At 44.5% G+C, this 20,355-nt stretch overlaps 1 protein-coding gene across 1 annotated transcript in view; it reads right to left on the minus strand.

The window, feature by feature from the left end:
* The window catches only part of GRID1 (glutamate ionotropic receptor delta type subunit 1), a 1,791,150-nt gene extending 1,772,871 nt beyond the window's left edge, over positions 1 to 18,279 (minus strand). The window contains exon 1 of the mRNA XM_068258558.1: positions 18,205 to 18,279. The gene's annotated coding sequence lies outside the window, so the exon portion shown is untranslated. The remainder of the gene's footprint in view (positions 1 to 18,204) is intronic.
* Positions 18,280 to 20,355: the final 2,076 nt, after the last annotated feature.

Below are 20,355 nucleotides of genomic sequence, written 5' to 3' on the forward strand. Positions count from 1 at the left end.
GGCGACATTGGCTAGAGGGTGCAGAACATACCATTACTGTTTATACTGACCACAAGAATTTGGAGTACATTGAGGGCGCTAAGAGACTTAGCCTTCGACAGGCTCGGTGGTCATTGTTCTTCTCGAGATTCAGATTTGTAATCACGTATACCCCTGGTAGTAAAAACATCAAAGCTGATGCTTTGTCCAGATGTTTTTAGCCCGAGACAGCACAGCCCTCAGACCCAGAAACCATTCTGCCGCAGAAAGTGGTTCTGGCCACCACTGAGACCTGGAGGGACTGGACTAAGACGTTGAGTCCGTTCCAACAGGATGTACCTGAGGGAAAGCCTGAAGGGGTCATGTTTGTACCACTGCCTTTTCGTCTACAAATACTGCAGTTGTTTCATTCTCACAAGAATGCTGGGCATCCTGGAGCCACCAGAACTCAGGACCTCATAGCGAGATGTGCCTGGTGGCCTTCATTGGCAACTGACTGCAAAGAGTATGTAAGAGAATGTGCAGTGTGTGCGAGAAGCAAACCCTCCCGTCAGGCACCTGTTGGGACATTGCAACCACTGCCAGTCCCGAGGGAACCATGGACCCATCTGTCCATGGATTTTGTGGGCGAACTCCCCAGGTCTGAGGGCATGACGGTCATTTGGGTGGTAGTCGATCGTTTCAGCAAGATGGCCCATTTTGTCCCCCTGAAAGGACTCCCCTCGGCCCAGGAGTTGGCCGATCTCTTCATCCAACATATTTTCCGGCTGCATGGTATTCCAGAAAATATAGTGTCAGATCGGGGAGTCCAATTTGTTTCGAAGTTTTGGAGGGCATTCTGCCATCAGTTAGACATGGAGTTATCTTTTTCATCAGGCTACCACCCACAGACCAATGGCCAGACCGAGAGAACCAATCAGTCTCTGGAACAGTTTTTGAGATGTTATGTGGCAGATGTGCAAACTGACTGGGTCAAATTCCTGCCATTTGTAGAATTTGCACACAACAACTTGAAGAGCTCCTCCTCAGGTTTTTCTCCATTCCAGGTGGTAACTGGAAGATCAAACAGGCTGATAAAAGACGTTCCATAGAGTGGGAATTCCTTCCAGGTGACTTGGTCTGGGTTTCCACATGACATTTGGCTCTGAAGCAACTGTCTCCCAAGTTGGGTCCCAGATTTGTGCGTCCGTTTCCTGTGATTAGGAAAATCAATGATGTCACTTATGCCATTGATCTCCCCACCAGCATGCGAGGGGTGAGATCATTCCATGTGTCCTTGCTCAAGCCGGCAGTGCACGTGGATTCCGCTCCCCACCCCCCCGTGTTGATTGATGACCAACCTGAATATGAGATTGAGAAGATTCTTGACTCCCGACTTGTGCAGAACTCCGTGCAGTATTTAGTGCATTGGAAAGGGTATGGCACTGAGGAGAGAACTTGGGTGCCAGAATGTCGCATGCATGCAGAGGAGTTGAAAAGGGAGTTTCATAATTTGCATCCTGAGAAGCCGGGCAGGAGATGTCCGGAGTCCACTCCTCGGGGGGGGGGTTACTGTGAGAGATCGCGGAAAATCTGCCGCATGTGCTACTGAGGAGGCGGCTGTATCCGCGTCCAGTGCGGCGGTTTGCATGCGGAAGCGTGTGTCTGGTAGCAGGGCAGAACGCGGAAAAGCCGCCGCATGCAACAGTAAGAAGGCTGGTTCCACGTACAGCGTGGCGGGTTTGCACGCAGCAGCGTGTATCTGGTGTGGCTGAGTCTGTTAGTGCACATAGGCTTAGGAATACACGCGCGCGCGCTGAGAGGCAGAATTCTTATACTAAGCAGGAAGAGTCAGCTGACCACGCCGATCAGCTGACTCCAGAGCAGGATACTATTGGTTGAGCAATTAGGGGTGGTGCTGGAGAGCACTTCTCCATATATAGTTTCTGCTGGTCACTTGCAAGTTGCCTGCCGTTGCGATCACTACGTGGAAGCACTCAGACCTAGTCAGATCCTTAAGTGTGTTTGAATCTAGGTGGACCTGGGAATTCACACTTAGCCAGATTATTTGAATTGTATTCTGTTTATGCTTAAGCTAGTTCCAGGGTGTAGAGACCAAGGACCTCACATCCAGCTTAGGGAACTGTGTTATCATCTGTGTTATACTTCAAGCTAGTTCCAGGGTGTAGAGACCAAGGTCCTCACACCCAGTTTAGGGAACTGTACTACCATCTGTGTGTACTTCAGACTAGTTCTGGGGTGCTGAGACTAAGGACCTCGCACCCAGAATAGGCATGGTTTGATATATGTTATGACTTATAGCTTTTCCGACTACTCCTCTGTCTTCTGATTCGGTACCTCGCATATCTGATATTCCGTTGCCAGACCCTGCTTGCCTTGGGTACCGAATCAGCCTTCTGTCTTTGTACTTTATCTGTCAGTGTGTTGCCGACCAGGCGAGGCCGACCTTGAGAGCCATCTCTCCTGTTAAGAGATAGTCTCCAGACCAGATAGCGACATCCAACGTCAGGTGTCACTCACTCTCTGGCCTTCCCTATCCTCAGCCTGACTCCTCCCCTTGAGGAGCCTCAGGCTGCTGGAAGGTTCCTGTGCTCTCAGAGCAGTGTCTCTTTACTGTCTATTATCACCTGTTCAGCAGGTGCGTTACTCAAAGTATTACTGTTACACCAAACACTCACATACCTATAGGTGTCCAGAGGTTAGCAATATATCTGTATTATCGGTGATTCTGCAGATCATCAATAATCAGGTATATATCTGCATTCTTGGTGATACTGCAGATCACCAATAATCAGATTCTCTCTGTGTGCTGACACCAATCGTTACAGTTTACAAACAAAAGACTGGCTTCTAACCACAGTATCATAGGCTGAGAACTAGCTTACTGTGTGACTCATGCAGAGCTTGGAGGGGGGGTGTAAAGCTTCTGCCAATGACAAGCAGTGCTGCACATTCCACACATTCCAGCCTTAACCCGACAGACATGACAGAGGAAAGGAGATAAGATTTATTACAGAGACAGTGCAAGTAGGAAAGGCTGCAGTAAGACAGACCACATTAGAACAGTAATAGGAACTTATAGGACTGAAGAAATAAGGCACAAAATTTTGTTACAGAGTCTCTTTAAGTAAAAGAAACCAAGGGAAGAAGTGAATTCCCATGTCCCATCCCAACAGGGATTGGTGGGTAAGGCAGCACTATTTAGACTGAGAGGTCTACCTTAATAAGTACACATAGCAATGCGGCGGGATGCCTTTTTCATGCCGATAGTTAAAATAAGACCCCAATCCTCACACTAACCCTCCCTTCTAATGCCTAATACCAACCCCCCTCCTAATGCCTAACACTAACCCCCACTACTACAGTAATGCCTAATACTAACCCCCACTACTACAGTAATGCCTAACAATAACCCTCCTCCTAATGCCTAACACTGACCCCCACTACTACGGTAATGCCTAACATTAACCCCCCTACTAATGCCTAATACTAACCTCCTCCACAAGTAATATTGCCCGTTTACAAATTACAGTTTATTTGCTCTGAAAGCTGCCATTACATTTTATTCATAGCCACTGTATTTATATATTAAAATCTATCTAGTGATCATTTCTCAGCTCTCTCTGCTTCTCAGCTCAGTGCAGTTCTGTTTCACCATGCTGCTGACTGGATACTTATTGTAGCAACAGAGAAATGTAAAAAAAAGATAATGTTATAACCTCTTCAGATGCTGTCAGAAGCTTTCAGGAGTTTTCCACTGAAGAAAAAAAGTACAGTGTTAACTATTTGAATGCAGCTCTACTACCACAAAAACATTTGTAGCAGATTTTATGCTGTAAATCTTTTAGAACAAGGAGGAAATGTTAAGTTTCATACCACTTTAAGTGTAAAAGGACCCTGTTGTTACTGTAAAGCTAAACACGTGCCAAGTAGTAATTTATCATACATTGCTTTCACAATTAAAAATAATTTGCTGATTGAATTTTTACTGCAATATAGAATGGATTCATTGAATGAATATCATAAAAACTTCTCATTCTATCGACAGCTGCATTAAACTGATTCAGGCTGCATTGTAAGTACAGCAAACTTCATTCTGTAGAGAGTGCCAACTAACATTCTGCATAGGATCTGTGCAGTGTGTTGGGATGTCCACAGAAGCAAAAGCTTTCCTAGTGCTTAGACTGCCAATGTCTTCCAGACACCAGGGAGTCAACTAGTCCCCTCCCAGATCCAACAAGGTCAGGGCCGGGACAAGGTCTATCACCAACAAAGGCTGAGCTGCCCAAGTGCGCCCCCCCCTTTTATCGGCCACATCTCAGATCTCCGTTATTGTTCCTCTTTACCGGCTGGTGTATATAGTGAGCTGCTCCACAGGACTGCCTACAGTAATCATCACAGTACTGGAGATCACTTGAAGTCTTTTTTTGCTATGAGTTTTAGGTAGCCAGGTATAGGTGCCCCCTGGTTAGGGAGCCAGGTACAGGTATAGGGGCCCCCAGTATCACTCGAGGTATAGGTTCCCCCAATATAGGAAGCCAGGTATAAGTGCCTCCAGATTTCATTCAGATACTTCATATTCTCCTACATCTTCAAAGCATACAGGTACAAAAACATACAAGTCAACTGGTCTCCCCCAAACAATCCTATAGTGAAAATATTAGTCTATGGCTATGGCAGGGATTAGATTGTGAGCTCCTCTGAGGACAGTCAGTGACATGACTATGTACTCTGTACAGTGCTGCAGAAGATGTCAGTGCTATATAAATACATAATAATAATAATATGGTAGGACATTAGACTATGACTATGACAGGGATTAGATTGTGACCTCCTCTGAAGACAGTCAGTGACATGACTATGTACTCTGTAATGTGCTGCAGAAGATGTCAGTGCTATATAAATACATAATACTAATAATATGGTAGGACATTAGACTATGACTATGACAGGGATTAGATTGTGACCTCCTCTGAGGACAGTCAGTGACATGACTATGTACTCTGTAATGTGCTGCAGAAGATGTCAGTGCTATATAAATGCATAATAATAATATGGTAGGACATTCCACTATAACTATGGTAGGATTAGATTGTGAGCTCCTCTGAGGACAGTCAGTGACATGACTTTTTACTCTGTACAGTGCTGCAGAAGATGTCAGTGCTATATAAATACATAATAATAATAATAATATGGTAGGACATTAGACTAGGACTATGGTAGGATTAGAGTGTGAGCTCCTCATACTACAGTCAGTGACATGACTATGTACTCTGTAACATGCTGCAGAAGATGTCAGTGCAATATAAAAACACAATAATAATATGTTAGGACATTAGGCTATGACTATGACAGGGATTAGATTGTGAGCGCCTCTGAGGACAGTCAGTGACATGACTATGTACTCTGTAATGTGATGCAGAAGATGTCAGTGCTATATAAATACATAATAATAATATGGTAGAAGATTAGATTATGACTTTGGCAGAGAATAGAAAGTGAGCTCATCAGAGGGCAGTCAGTGACATGACTATGTACTTTGTAAAGTGGTGCGAGTGATGGATGCGACAAAAAACCTGGTGCTGTTCCCCCAAATGTATAAATGTGCCCCAATGTGTGCATTTATACATTACCTGTCCAGTGTTGTTTATACCACACGGTGCCCATCCGTTTTCAGCTTCTTCCTGTTCCATTTGTGGCTCACATGCCACCAGCATATAGTGTGTGACGGATGTGTGTTGTCACGTGTGCTAAATGCCAGCGGCGTGTGACGCGCAAATGGAGGAGCTGAAGACGTATGACACAGCACAGTGGGCACTGGGCAACACAGGACAGGCAGGGACGGATCTAGGGGGGGGGCAAGCGGGTATCTTGCCCCAGGCGCAGTTTGTTGAATTCTTAAAAAGGCGGCAAAATGAATGGCAGTTTAGGCGCCAAAACCTGACCTTTAGGCGCCAAAACCTGATTTTGCCCCAGGAGCAACTTGGTCTTGATCCGTTCCGGAGGACAGGTTATGTATAAATACACACTGGGGGCACATTTATACACTAGGGGGTGGCAGCGGATGCAGTAGAAGCAGGGGACTCCCAAGAGATGTCATGCTAAAATCGATGGGGAATCGGTCTGAGGTGTATGGGCACCTGACAGATCTCGCTCTAATCAGATTGGATAAGAGAGAGATTTGTCTCTTGGTGAAATCTGCCCATCATCTCTAGATATATGGCTGCCTTTACTCTAGCATGGTAACATTAGCACAGTGCAGTGTCATTTCTGTAAGTCCGCGTCCCTATTTGTCTTGTCTTCTCTTGTCTTATCAGTACTGGGACTAACACAAGAAACTAAGTTTATACATTGGTTCAAAACCGTAGAAGATGGTTTAAACAAGGACTCTAACTTCTTGTGCTGGTACGATGGGTTTTAAATGTCACAATTCTTTTAATTTTAATTTTTCTATCTTTTAATTCATTTTTGTGCCTTAAGGTAGCCATACACTGGTCGATTTGCCATTAGATCGACCAGCTGACAGATCCCTATCTGATCGAATCTGATCAGAGAGGAATCGTATGGCTGCCTTTACTGCAGACAGATTGTGAATCGATTTCAGCCTGAAACCGATCACAATCTGTGGAGCCGCCGCTGCCGCCTGTCCCCCCCCCCCCCCCCCCGCGCATACATTACCTGACGCTGGCTCCCGGGCATCTTCTCCGCATCTTCTCCGCGCTGCACCTGCTCCATCCCGGCGCTTCCTGTGTCACTCCGTGACCAGGAAGTTCAAATAGAGCGCCCTCTATTTGAATGTCTTGGTCACTGCAGTGACACAGGAAGCGCCGGGATGGAGCGGGTGCAGCGCAGAGAAGATGCGGAGAAGACGCGGAGAAGATGCCCGGGAGCCAGCGTCAGGTAATGTATACCTGATCGGATCGGCCGCCGCTAGCGACGCGCTCCCTACCCGCGGGCGATCGAGGGTAATTTCCCGCACGGCGCGATCGACGGACCGATCCGATTTCGGGAGGAAATCGGATCGGCGGGTGCGTTTAGCACGAACGATTGGCAGCAGATTCGATCCCAGGATCGAATCTGCTGTCGAAACGGCCGCGAATCGGGCCAGTGTATGGCCACCTTTATGCTGTATAAGATGGAATTCACTGTCACTATTCATTTTATTTGCTTTCATGTGCTGGCTTTAAATGCCACAATTCTCTTAAGCTTAGAATTAATGGTGCATGTAACCAGGCCAGGTACCATTTGAATTTGGAATTTACGATGTCTCCCCATCAACAGAGTCTGCTTTATGTCATTGATGAACAGAGGCGCCAGCAGAATAAAAACAATAATTAAAAGTTTTAAAATATGCTGGGGAGGCAGTGGTGGACTTACCTCCGAAAGCAGACTAGACTACTTGTCTGACATAAATAAACACTTTATTAGTACCCCAATAGATGCAACGCGTTTCGCAGGACCAAGCCCGCTTAATCAGGCAATAAAACAGGGGACAAAACTGTGGACAAAGGCAAAAAATACAGTACTGCAGTGAGCTACATAATATAAAAAGCATTCATACGGTGCATACAAATGTATCAATTGCTAAAAACAAGGGGGACATTTTTTTTTTTTCAAACTGTGACATAAAAACTTGCATAAGGTTTGCATGCGGTTTTGTAAACAGGTGTTTATAGTTAGTTGATGCGACTGCTCAAGGCAGCCAGACAGTGGGTACCCAGACTATGGATGCCCATGTGAGGTGTGGGAGCGGAGCCCAAATCATACCGTTATAAAGTGCACTGTGTAATAAATATTAAAGTGCAAAGTATAGTAAATAAAATACTGTGGCATAATGTATTAATCATAATAACAAATGTCCTGAAAAAGTAGTTAATAAGTGAATAAGAACAAGGGGATGCTTAGTAGCTGACCAGGGGCCAGACATGATCTCAACGAGTAACACATACTAATAAAAGGACATTTTAATGTGTAGTAATATGTAATAACAGCTTTAAAGATTATAAAGCCAATAATAATAAAAACCAGTCCAACTAAAAAAGATGATGAAGTGTAAGGGAATGGCAGTCTTAATGAGAGGCAAACAGCAGAGTATAAAAAATGGAATGTAGCTTACCAGTAGCTCTCAGGTAGCACGTATAGCGCCTCTGTAAAGAGGTCAGGATGCTAGGTGCTATTAATGCAGTTGTGGACAGGTCTCATCCGATCCGGGGCAGCCACTGGAGTAAAGTGGGCGGGGCCAGTCAGTATGGAGGGAAAGAGTAGCTCATTTGCCCCCTCTTACGCTAATCTCACAATGGGATACTTCGAACACCTCAAATTAACTTCCAATAATCCATATTTACATAATATCATTTTTTACAAACGTTATATAGATCTTATTTTCATCTGGAAGGGAGACACCATACTCAACCCAAATTTTGTCAGCTACCTCAATTTTAACACAGCCGGCCTACAGTTCACACACCACCACCACACCTCCTCCATAGAATTTCTTGACCTTACACTCTATACAGAAATCAACCATATCAAAACTAAAACTTACTTCAAACCAGTCGATGCAAAAAACAGTCATCATCACCACCCCTGGATCACTAACACACCCTATAGCCAATACCGCAGAATCTACAGAAATTGTACAGACCTCTCACAATATGACATCCAATCCAATATACTTACCGAGAAATTCACAGCTCGCAAATATCCGAGAAAACTGATCAAAGATGCAAAACATAAAGCTAAAACCCAAAAACCCAAAACCACCCCTGCTAGCCTCCCCAATACTGAAGGCCCCCCCAGATTCATTACGCAGTTTAATGCTTTCTCAATGTAAAAATAAGAAACATCATCAGCAACAGATGGGACATTCTCTTACAGGATCCTTTTCTCCACCCACTGCTACCTCCCAAACCCGCCATCACCTACAGAAGAGCACCAAACCTCCAAAATATTCTAGCTCCCAGTCGACTACGCAGATCACACAACACCACCCACAATACAGCCATAAGACTGGCCCCAGGCTGTTATCCTTGCAATAAATCCCGCTGCACTGCGTGTAAATATATTCTATCAGATCAACATTTCACCTCACACACCACCAAAGTACAATACCCAATCAATGGCAATCTCACCTGTGAATCAAGGTATGTCATATATGTCATAACATGCCCTTGCCGGCTCCAGTACGTGGGGCGGACAACCCAAATGGCACGTAACAGGATCGGCCAACACAAAAGGAATATTATCAACAAATTTCCCCTGCACAGTGTTTCACGTCACTTCTCCACTCACCACAATAATGACCCGGATCTCTTTTACATAACACTTAATGATTCAGTACGTGCATACCTGCCTGATGCCTTTGACAGACTGAAAAAAACTGAGATGTATTGGATCCAGATCCTGAGGACCCTCGTTCCAGAGGGCCTCAATGAACAATTAGAGAAATTACACTAACCTATCAATATTCTTATCCGCTCTTTTTATCCTGGTCGCTCTCTTTTAGTTTTTTAATTATTTTTATCATCTCATAACGATTTTACTTTGACTATGAAAATTATATGATCTATACCCAATTTAATTCATTGCACCGCTTTTTCCATATATTATCACTGTTTGTGTGCAAAGAGACCAATGTATATTCTGTGAAAACTATATTTTGTCACTTTAATGCTCTTACATATCATTTATCGGTAGACTAAGAGACGTCCAAGGGACTGTAACTATGAATTGGGTATGTTTAAGCACTTTATTTCCAGATGTTTTACTTACGTTAACTAGATTTTGTTTTTTACTTGTGTTTTGTGTTTGTGAAATTGTATTTATATAGTAGCTTTATCCTTAAAGGATGCAATTCTATACTTCCATCACTAGTTGGCAACAAGATTCCAGCTGTACGTGTTGTTTATAAATTTCCCGTTTCTTATACATAATACCATTTTTCCCCCACATATTTGAGCCCTGATCCATGGGTCCCCCACAGGGACCCGGGACCCCCCCCCCCCTTCCCTTGTCCATCAACGCAGCCTTAATTTTGAAGTACAGCAGTGATTTTCGCTATACTCCTTCGAAATGCAGGTGCCCCCAGCATTTGCCCTTAAACAAGGCAACGGGCAGAACCCGGGTCTCCTATGTCAGAGGCAGAGCACTTGACCATTACACCATCGAGACACAGCTTAATAAAAATATGCATGCCATCCATAGTTTTGTTTGCATTGATGCGCCGTTTTTGGCACACACAATGCCGGATATACACATGTCAGCAGCCGATTGGCTGCTACTCTTTCCCTCCATACTGACTGGCCCCGCCTACTTTACTCCAGTGGCTGCCCCGGATTGGATAAGACCTGTCCACAACTGCATTAATAGCACCTAGCATCCTGACCTCTGTACAGAGGCGCTATACGTGCTACCTGAGAGCTACTGGTAAGCTACACTCCATTTTTTATACTCTGCTGTTTGCCTTTCATTAAGACTGCCATTCCCTTACACTTAATCATCTTTTTTAGTTGGACTGGTTTTTATTATTATTGGTTTTATAATCTTTAAAGCTGTTATTACATATTACTACACATTAAAATGTCCTTTTATTAGTATGTGTTACTCGGTGAGATCATGTCTGGCCCCTGGTCAGCTACTAAGCATCCCCTTGTTCTTATTCACTTATTAACTACTTTTTCAGGACATTTGTTATTATGATTAATACATTATGCCACAGTATTTTATTTACTATACTTTGCACTTTAATATTTATTACACAGTGCACTTTATAACGGTATGATTTGGGCTCCGCTCCCACACCTCACATGGGCATCCATAGTCTGGGTACCCACTGTCTGGCTGCCTTGAGCAGTCGCATCAACTAACTACAAACATCTGTTTACAAAACCGCATGCAAACCTTATGCAAGTTTTTATGTCACAGTTTGAAAAAAAAATTTCCCCCAATGTTTTTAGCAATCGATATATTTGTATGCACCGTATGAATGTTTTTTATATTATGTAGCTCACTGCAGTACTGTATTTTTTGCCTGTGTCCACAGTTTTGTCCCCTGTTTTATTGCCTGATGAAGCGGGCTTGGTCCTGCGAAACGCGTTGCATCTATTGGGGTACTAATAAAGTGTTTATTTATGTCAGACAAGTAGTCTAGTCTGCTTTCGGAGGTAAGTCCACCACTGCCTCCCCAGCATATTTTAAAACTTTTAATTATTGTTTTTATTCTGTTGGCGCCTCTGTTCATCAAAGTAATTATAGTGTCCACCCTTGGTGGAAGGGGGACCCACCCCTACCTTTCGTCTATCTACAGAGTGCGACTTCTTAACCCTGAGTGAGGACAGGTCTAATCTCCTCACCTGCATACACGGTGGTTGCCTCAGCGGTAACCCTCGTTTGTGAGTATAACCTTCTCACATTACATTATTCACTATTGTCCTGAGCATACTACACCATATTGGGCTCTCGGTGTCTTTTTCTTATGCTTTATGTCATGTTGAGGATTCTATTGATCTTATCAATTTAGATAGGATGCCTGGGAAAGCCTCCTCAGTAACAGTTAAGGCATCTAATTACATTTATGTTTGCTAAAGAATGTTTCTCCTCTGTATGTCAGTGTATATAAGCTGTGTTTTTCAGTTTTGGTCAGGAACCAGTCCGACGAAGGCTTTTTATAAGTCGAAAGCTCACTGTTTATCCATCTCTAAGTTAGCCAATAAATGGTATCATCCTGATTCAAAACTTCTTGCCAATACTGGGAGTGAAGGGGGGTAGGGAGAAACACAGAAGGCTGAATGGCTTTACAGCCTGTCTCCCTCACTTCCAGAGCACAGGTTCAGGATGGAGGAAGGGCGCAGGGCTTCTCTCTCACATAAATACCTTTTGCCTTCGGTGTTAGAATTCCATTCTCCATCAGCCAGCCATGCTTGAGTGGGCGGCTTCCTGGGGGAGCAGCTGGATGACATCACTGACAGAAGTCAGCTAAGAAGCGTTAAAAAAACAAACAAGGAACTGTCTACCAATCTTACTGTCTAAACTAAGTATGACTCCTTATTAGGTGCACTCTTTCAGAACAACTGTGCAAAGAGCTTTTTATCTCCCCTCCCTTAGCTGTGTCTTACAGGACAGTGGAAAAAAAACTTTTTTTTTCCTTAACTGTCTGAGGATTGGAATGTCTTTGAAAGCACCCTATCTTGACCTGATGACCTGCCGCTCAGAGGCTCCCGCCTTTTCAGCCTCTGTGTTGTCCCGGCCCTGAACAAGGTACACAGATACAAGGTAATAAAAGAAAGTGACTGTGTCTCCACCTGGATTTAACAGTTATAGCTTTGTTTATTTGTAATATAATATAATATTGTAATATAATAGCCAATGATTGAACAACATTTCGGCCTTTTCTAACCCACCCTTCTAGTAAAACCATTAAATACCTTATACATTTACATAAACACACCCCATTGACTAAATGACGATTGCAAAGTGTTTTCAATAGTCTGTATGTCTACAAAGTATTTAATGGTATATAGAATTTACATTTTCTTTGATTGCAATATGTTGGGATGCCCATCCTCTGAATCTCACACAAAATCCGTGTACACACCATGCAATTTTCACTTCACATCCAATTGATGTTCTGATCTGACATTGTACGCTAGCTTTGTTTTTTATCTGATCAAACATATGCAATTTTTCCCTATTTTGATTTTTTTGATATCTAACAAAAATGAATCAGGAGGAAAAATGTAACCAGAATTAGACATACACAATACACATGGAACAATGGCCGGTATATATCTTTCCAGCCAGTCCGATCTGCTTCTAAACAAGAAAGAGATCAGTTTCATACTTGGGGCTGGACCCTGGGAATCAATAGGCTGTTGTAAGGCTTGGTGGTGTATTCTCCACAGTCAGCATGCAACGCATGAGCTGGCGTGGAGGAGGTACACACACTAGCACCAGGAAACAGGCTATCCCTAGTATAGTGGAGGGGAGGACTGACTCCAATAGGAGATTGTGGCGCACAGAGCCGGTGCAGATCTGACAGCCACAAACAATGCTTACGTTATAACGTCTCAGCGCAAAGTAGCGCTGAGCGCACAAACCAGAACTGAGGAGATCAGGACAGGCAGACAGAATGAACGCTTGCTAGCTAGCGGCTACTTAGCGACAGCAAGCGTCCAAAACCAGACAGACTGGAATGAGGCAGCCAATGCGATGCGGCGATGGCGTGCCTCACAAAGACAGGACAGGATAGTCAGAAAATAGCAGGATTAAGATAGATGAACGTAACACAGATAAATATACAATAAGTATGTTTTCCTAGCGTATTACAATTACAGCTATCAAAGAAACTATTTGTAACGTCTGACTAACATATGTATATATCGGCAATGAACCGATATATGACATAAGCAGGAACGCTGACTAGGACTGGAGTAATACAGGGAACAGGACTCAGAAGGATTCGCTATCTCTTCGCAGAGATGAACGCAATCCACAAACGGTAACAGAACAGGATTCAGAAGGATTAGTTATCTCTTCGCAGAGATGAACGCAATCCACAAACAGTAACAGAACAGGATTCAGAAGGATTCGTTATCTCTTCGCAGAGATGAACGCAATCCACAAACGGTAACAGGACAGGATTCAGAAGGATTCGTTATCTCTTCGCAGAGATGAACGCAATCCACAAACAGAACCAGAAGCAGGGTAACTACCTCAGCACGGGTGGTCACGGTACGCGCAACCTACCAAAACGTGCTGGAAAGCTGACTAACTGCACACAGGATATAAACAGTTTGTGTACGTATACATCAGCGACACTGATGTATCGACGTAACACAAATACAAGGAAAATAATAAACGTGCTGGTATGCATATATATTGGCAATGAACCAATATATGATGCAAAGACCAGCAAAGTATCTTTATAACAAGAAACACGATCGGGGGCTAAAGCGACAGCAAGACAGGCTTAAGCTGAAGCTATGAAAACCCAAGGAAACCCTGCAGGAAGCAGATCTTTATACTGAGGTCATCCAATGGGAGCAGACATGCAGATTCCCACACAGGTGAATGATAATCAGTCACAAGCTGACAGCAGGGAAAAACAGACAAAGCTATACAGCTTGCATGGAAATAGATCAGAACTGCCTGAGCTGCAGCACTACCACTTCCAGTAATAGCTGCTGCAGCAGCGATCATTACAGTACCCCCGCCTTTAAAAGCGGATTCCAGACGCTTTTCAAAACTGAAATTCCCAACAAAACAGTCTGACTGATAATTCATGATGACCGGGACAGCCCGGCAAGACCGAATTCCAGAATCAGTCCCCACAAGACTGGACCCATCAGAACCAGAACCTACAGAACCATGTCTATCAGTACTACAAGCCCCAGTGTGACACCCATCAGAACCATGATTGCCAGAAGAAAGCCCTCCGAAACTCCCTGAGCGATACCCACCGCCTTCCAGGAACCGTTCAGAAACGCCAAAGCCTTTGCAATGCCCACCGGTACTGTCTTTACCAACACAAAACCCACTGTTGAACCAGTCCAAGGCACCAGGACAAGTTTTCTCAGAGACCTCCCAGAACACCTTGAAGCTCCAAAGAGATCCCCATAGGTCAGAATGCCCCTTAGGCTCACATGGAGAACCATCAAGAACCCCTATGGAACCTAGGGCAATTCCCGAGTCAGGGCCACAAGGACAAACATCAATATCAGGGCTTTCAGGGACCAGAACCATCTCTGGGCATGCAGGCAGACTGGCAATATCAGAACGTGTTCCCACTAAGGAAGCATCAGAGCACGCTAACACCTTAGACACACTTGGGCATTCTGGCACACAAAGAACATCTGGGCACACCGGCACAAGAGAAACCTCTGGGCATGTCAAGGAACTGTGAGCCTCAGGGTCAGCCAAGACAGGACCAAAACCAGGACTGGCCAAAAAAAAATCATCATGACTAAACTTCGCAACTACTGGACTTTTACACGAGAATGCTGGATCAGACTTAGATGTCGCTGATTCCAGCAAAGTCAGTAACAAATCAGATTCAGGGGCACTAACAAGACAGGACAAATCTTCTGATGTATGCACTGAACCAGACAGGGACTCCACAACTACCTCTGGACTGGACAGAGACTCATTTAATACACTGGATTGGAGCTCATGAGGCGCTGCAGAACAAGTCAGTATTGCAGCAGCCCCCACTGGACTAGGCAAAACTGAGGAATTCCCTGGACAGGAAGGGGACTCTGGAACCTCTGCCACAGCGGCCAGAGAACCAGAATCTTTCAGGATACAGGGCTGGGTTTCAGGAACACTCATCAGACCGGACTGAAATTCTGAGATTTCTATTATTTTGACCAGAGAATCAGAATTATCCATGTTACAGGGCAAGACTTCTGAAACATTCAGAGGACAGGGCTGGAGTTCCTCGGCTGTTACAACACTGGAGAGGGACTCAACAACATTGGTTAAATCAGACTGTGTACAGGACAAGGTATCTGACACACTTGCTGACGAGGACAATATTTCAATGGCTTCTGCTTTGCTGGGCAGAAATTCATCAAGTTTTATTAGAGCAGACTGTAATTCCAAAACAGCTGCTAGACAAGTGAATATTACTGCAACACCAACTGAGGTAAGCAGTGCTTCAGCCTCCTCTGCTAGAGGGTTTAAAGTATCCAAAGTACTGGGTGAAGCATAAGACTCTGCGACCACAGCTTCACTGGACAGGATCACTGAACAGTCCATATTGCAGGGCAAAACCATGGAAGCACCTGCTGGACAGCATAATGATTCTGTGACCTGAGTTTCATTGGAGAGATCTACTGCACAATTCATGGTACAGGGCAAATTTATTGGAAAATTTTCTGAACAAGGTAATAATTCTGCGATTTCAGGTTCACATAGCAGATGCTCTGAGCTATTCACGAAACTAGAGCGAGGTGTAGAAACAGGAAGATCAAGACACAATGTTTGCGCATCTGAATCACCATTCATTTGTAAAATTGGAAAATTCAGATGCTGGGGTTCTGAGTTTACTAGACAGGATTGCTGGGACTCGGAAACTGATGTAGTGTATGCAAACTTCCCTTGGTTCACAAATAAGTTGATTTGTTCAATACTCTGTAATATCTCATCATAATCATACTCAGATAATTCTTTTAAACAAAAATCTTTATTTTCCCTAGCCAGGGAGGAAAGTTCATTAGTAGTTTCATAAGTCCATTTAACTCCCTTGAAAGACAATTGCATTTCATTATCTGTTATTGGCAGAATCTCATTATAGGTCTCAGTCGCTAAGGATAACGATTCTGCAGATTGGACACGTTTCTTAGAACGTTTGCGTTTTGCCTTTGACCTTGCGGGTTTTGGTGATTTATTCAAAGCTGCAGGAAAATTATCAGTAACACTTTCTGCTTGCTGCTCATTCTTGCAAGCAATTGAAGGAGCAGCTGATTGGCCTGCTGCCAGGAGTTCATTAAGAGGAAAAGGCAATGGATCTATGCGCAACCAGTTATGGATCACAAACGCTAGAAATTCCAGCGGTCTATCTTTCAAATCGGAATGATTGAGAACATTAAATGCCCACTGGAATAATTCCCCTTTAAACAAAATATAACTTAGTTGGAGTGCCCAGGTTGAAACAGGAGTCGCTTGGAGATCAGGATTGGTCAGGAACCTGGCACATTCAGAGAAAAACTCATTTTCTGTTTCAGAGCTAAGTTCTTCAAATTTCTTAAAGGAACAGGAACCATAATTAACAGTGTCATACTTTCTGGGAATCCCCCCCACAATGGGGATTGGTAATGGGGTTTTCATAATGTAAGGCTTGGTGGTGTATTCTCCACAGTCAGCATGCAACGCATGAGCTGGCGTGGAGGAGGTACACACACTAGCACCAGGAAACAGGCTATCCCTAGTATAGTGGAGGGGAGGACTGACTCCAATAGGAGATTGTGGCGCACAGAGCCGGTGCAGATCTGACAGCCACAAACAATGCTTACGTTATAACGTCTCAGCGCAAAGTAGCGCTGAGCGCACAAACCAGAACTGAGGAGATCAGGACAGGCAGACAGAATGAACGCTTGCTAGCTAGCGGCTACTTAGCGACAGCAAGCGTCCAAAACCAGACAGACTGGAATGAGGCAGCCAATGCGATGCGGCGATGGCGTGCCTCACAAAGACAGGACAGGATAGTCAGAAAATAGCAGGATTAAGATAGATGAACGTAACACAGATAAATATACAATAAGTATGTTTTCCTAGCGTATTACAATTACAGCTATCAAAGAAACTATTTGTAACGTCTGACTAACATATGTATATATCGGCAATGAACCGATATATGACATAAGCAGGAACGCTGACTAGGACTGGAGTAATACAGGGAACAGGACTCAGAAGGATTCGCTATCTCTTCGCAGAGATGAACGCAATCCACAAACGGTAACAGAACAGGATTCAGAAGGATTCGTTATCTCTTCGCAGAGATGAACGCAATCCACAAACAGTAACAGAACAGGATTCAGAAGGATTCGTTATCTCTTCGCAGAGATGAACGCAATCCACAAACAGAACCAGAAGCAGGGTAACTACCTCAGCACGGGTGGTCACGGTACGCGCAACCTACCAAAACGTGCTGGAAAGCTGACTAACTGCACACAGGATATAAACAGTTTGTGTACGTATACATCAGCGACACTGATGTATCGACGTAACACAAATACAAGGAAAATAATAAACGTGCTGGTATGCATATATATTGGCAATGAACCAATATATGATGCAAAGACCAGCAAAGTATCTTTATAACAAGAAACACGATCGGGGGCTAAAGCGACAGCAAGACAGGCTTAAGCTGAAGCTATGAAAACCCAAGGAAACCCTGCAGGAAGCAGATCTTTATACTGAGGTCATCCAATGGGAGCAGACATGCAGATTCCCACACAGGTGAATGATAATCAGTCACAAGCTGACAGCAGGGAAAAACAGACAAAGCTATACAGCTTGCATGGAAATAGATCAGAACTGCCTGAGCTGCAGCACTACCACTTCCAGTAATAGCTGCTGCAGCAGCGATCATTACAGCTGTATATTTTTTTTGCCCAATCTGATCGTTTTCCTTGCTTGGAAACAGGATTTGAAGTAAAAGTTGACTGCAAGTGGCCATGAATTTAAAGAGACCCTGAGCGGTACAAAACCTCCAAAATTTAGACTTACCTGAGGCTACTTCCAGCCCGCGAGGTGCTCCAGCATCCTCTTCTGCTCTTCCTTGGTCCTGGAGCAGCTCCGGGAATCAGCAACTTCTGGTGAAGTTAAGCACGCAGGCCCCACCGCACCACCACCCGAAGTTGCCTACAAGTAAATGGCTATTCATTGATAATGATAACAATTCATGCAAAGTGTTTGCAACATGAAAAGAAAAAAAAAAGTAAAAAGAGAGGGAACATGAATACCTATGACACAATCAGGGATAAATGCCATGTGTTGAGACCCCATATGGAGGGATAAGGAGTACTGGAGCACCAATGAGATTAGCTCACAGGAATCACGGCATTGGCCCCTGACCGTCTCACAGAGCTCTGCAATTATCTCAACGGCAGGGCGGCTGGGCTGTGGTGAGGCAGTGTGTGAAATCTACGCCCTGGTTGGGATAACAGCTTCCAAGCAGGGCGTAGATTTAAATTAGCATCATCTGAAAGCCGCCCGTTAAGCAATGCTCAGTATGCTTCAATGAAACCAAGCGCTGAAAACTTTTACCACCTAATAATGAACTTTTTCAAAACACTTATGTCCAGATTTAGTGGATCACTTAAAGAGACTCTGAAGCGAGAATAAATCTTGCTTCAGAGCTCAGAGTTAGCAGGGGCATGTGTGCCCCTGCTAAACCGCCGCTATTGCGCCACTACACGGGGGTCCCTTCACCCCCAAACCCACCCCCGCAAGACTTGGTCGCAGACTTGGTCGTTCCTGGAGGCAGAGCTAACGGCTGCAGCCCTGCCTACAGTCGCGTCTATCAACGGCGCACCGCCGCCTCTCCCCCGCCCCTCTCAGTGAAGGAAGACTGAGAGGGGCGGGGGAGAGGCGGAGATACGCGCTGACAGACGCGCGTGGGGCCGGGCTGCGGCGGTTAGCCCTACCCCAACCAGGAACCGCTGCACCGAGGGGATTTGGGGGTGAAGGGACCCCCGTTTAGCGGCGTGATAGCGGCGTTTTAGCAGGGCCCCCTGCTAACTATAAGGGCTGAAGCAAGATTTATTCTCGCTTCAGACTCTCTTTAAAGGGCACCCAACTGAAAGGGATATGGAGGCTGCCATATTTATTTCCTTTTAATCAATTGCAATTACCTGACGGTCTTGCTGATCCTCTGTCTATAATATTTTTAGAAATCGACCCTTAACAAGCATGCAGATCGGATATTTTTGACTGAAATCTGACTAGATTGGTCACATGCTTATTTCAGGTGTGTGATTCAGACACTACTGCAGCCAGGGGCGTGACTACAGGTGAGCAGACCCTGTGACTGTAGGGTGGCCCAGAGGTGTTGAGGGGCCCCAACTACTAACCTCCCTACCCTCAAATACTCCAGATCAGGTGTTTTTGTGGCTACACATGTTATGTTTGAAGATCCTGATGGCCACATTTTTTTTACCCTTATAACAGCAGGGGCCCCCAGCACTGTGAGGGTCAGAAAGTGGAGGCAAGAGAGGTTTGTGAACATTAATCAAATCAAAGCTTTTGCAGGGGGGCCCATGATTTGTAGTTATGCCACTGACTGCAGCCAAATAGATCAGCAGGATGTCAGGCAACGGGTATTGTTTAGAAGGAAATAAGTATGGCAGCCTCCATATCCTTCTCACGTCAGGTGTCCTTTAAAGGGAACCTAAACTGAGAAGGATATGGATTTTTCCTTTTAAAATTATACCAGTTGCCTGGCTCTCCTGCTGATCCTGTGTCTCTAATACTTTCAGCCACAACCCCTGAACAAGCATGCAGATCAGGAGCTCTGACTAAAGTCAGACTGGATTAGCTGCATGCTTGTTTCAGGTGTGTGATTCAACCACTACTGCCAGGCAACTGGTATTGTTTAAAAGGAAACATCGATATCCCTCTCAGTTTAGGTTCCCTTTTAAGGTACTCCGACCAGTACTGTAAACTAGTACTTAAAGATAAGGAAACGTGGGGGGAAAGGCTGCGCATCCCTAAACACATGTTGCAATTGAATGGTTAATCGCACAGGCATACACCGCCTCTGCCAGACTGAAAAATGCATGCCCTGCATCCAAGACAAGTGCTAACATATATTAAACTAGGAGGAACTTTAGCTTCCAATATGGTTTGCATGCAAAGTATATTATACTAGACACTTGC

The sequence above is a fragment of the Hyperolius riggenbachi genome, chromosome 10 (assembly GCF_040937935.1).
Source record: "Hyperolius riggenbachi isolate aHypRig1 chromosome 10, aHypRig1.pri, whole genome shotgun sequence".
Taxonomy (NCBI): Eukaryota; Metazoa; Chordata; class Amphibia; order Anura; family Hyperoliidae; genus Hyperolius; species Hyperolius riggenbachi.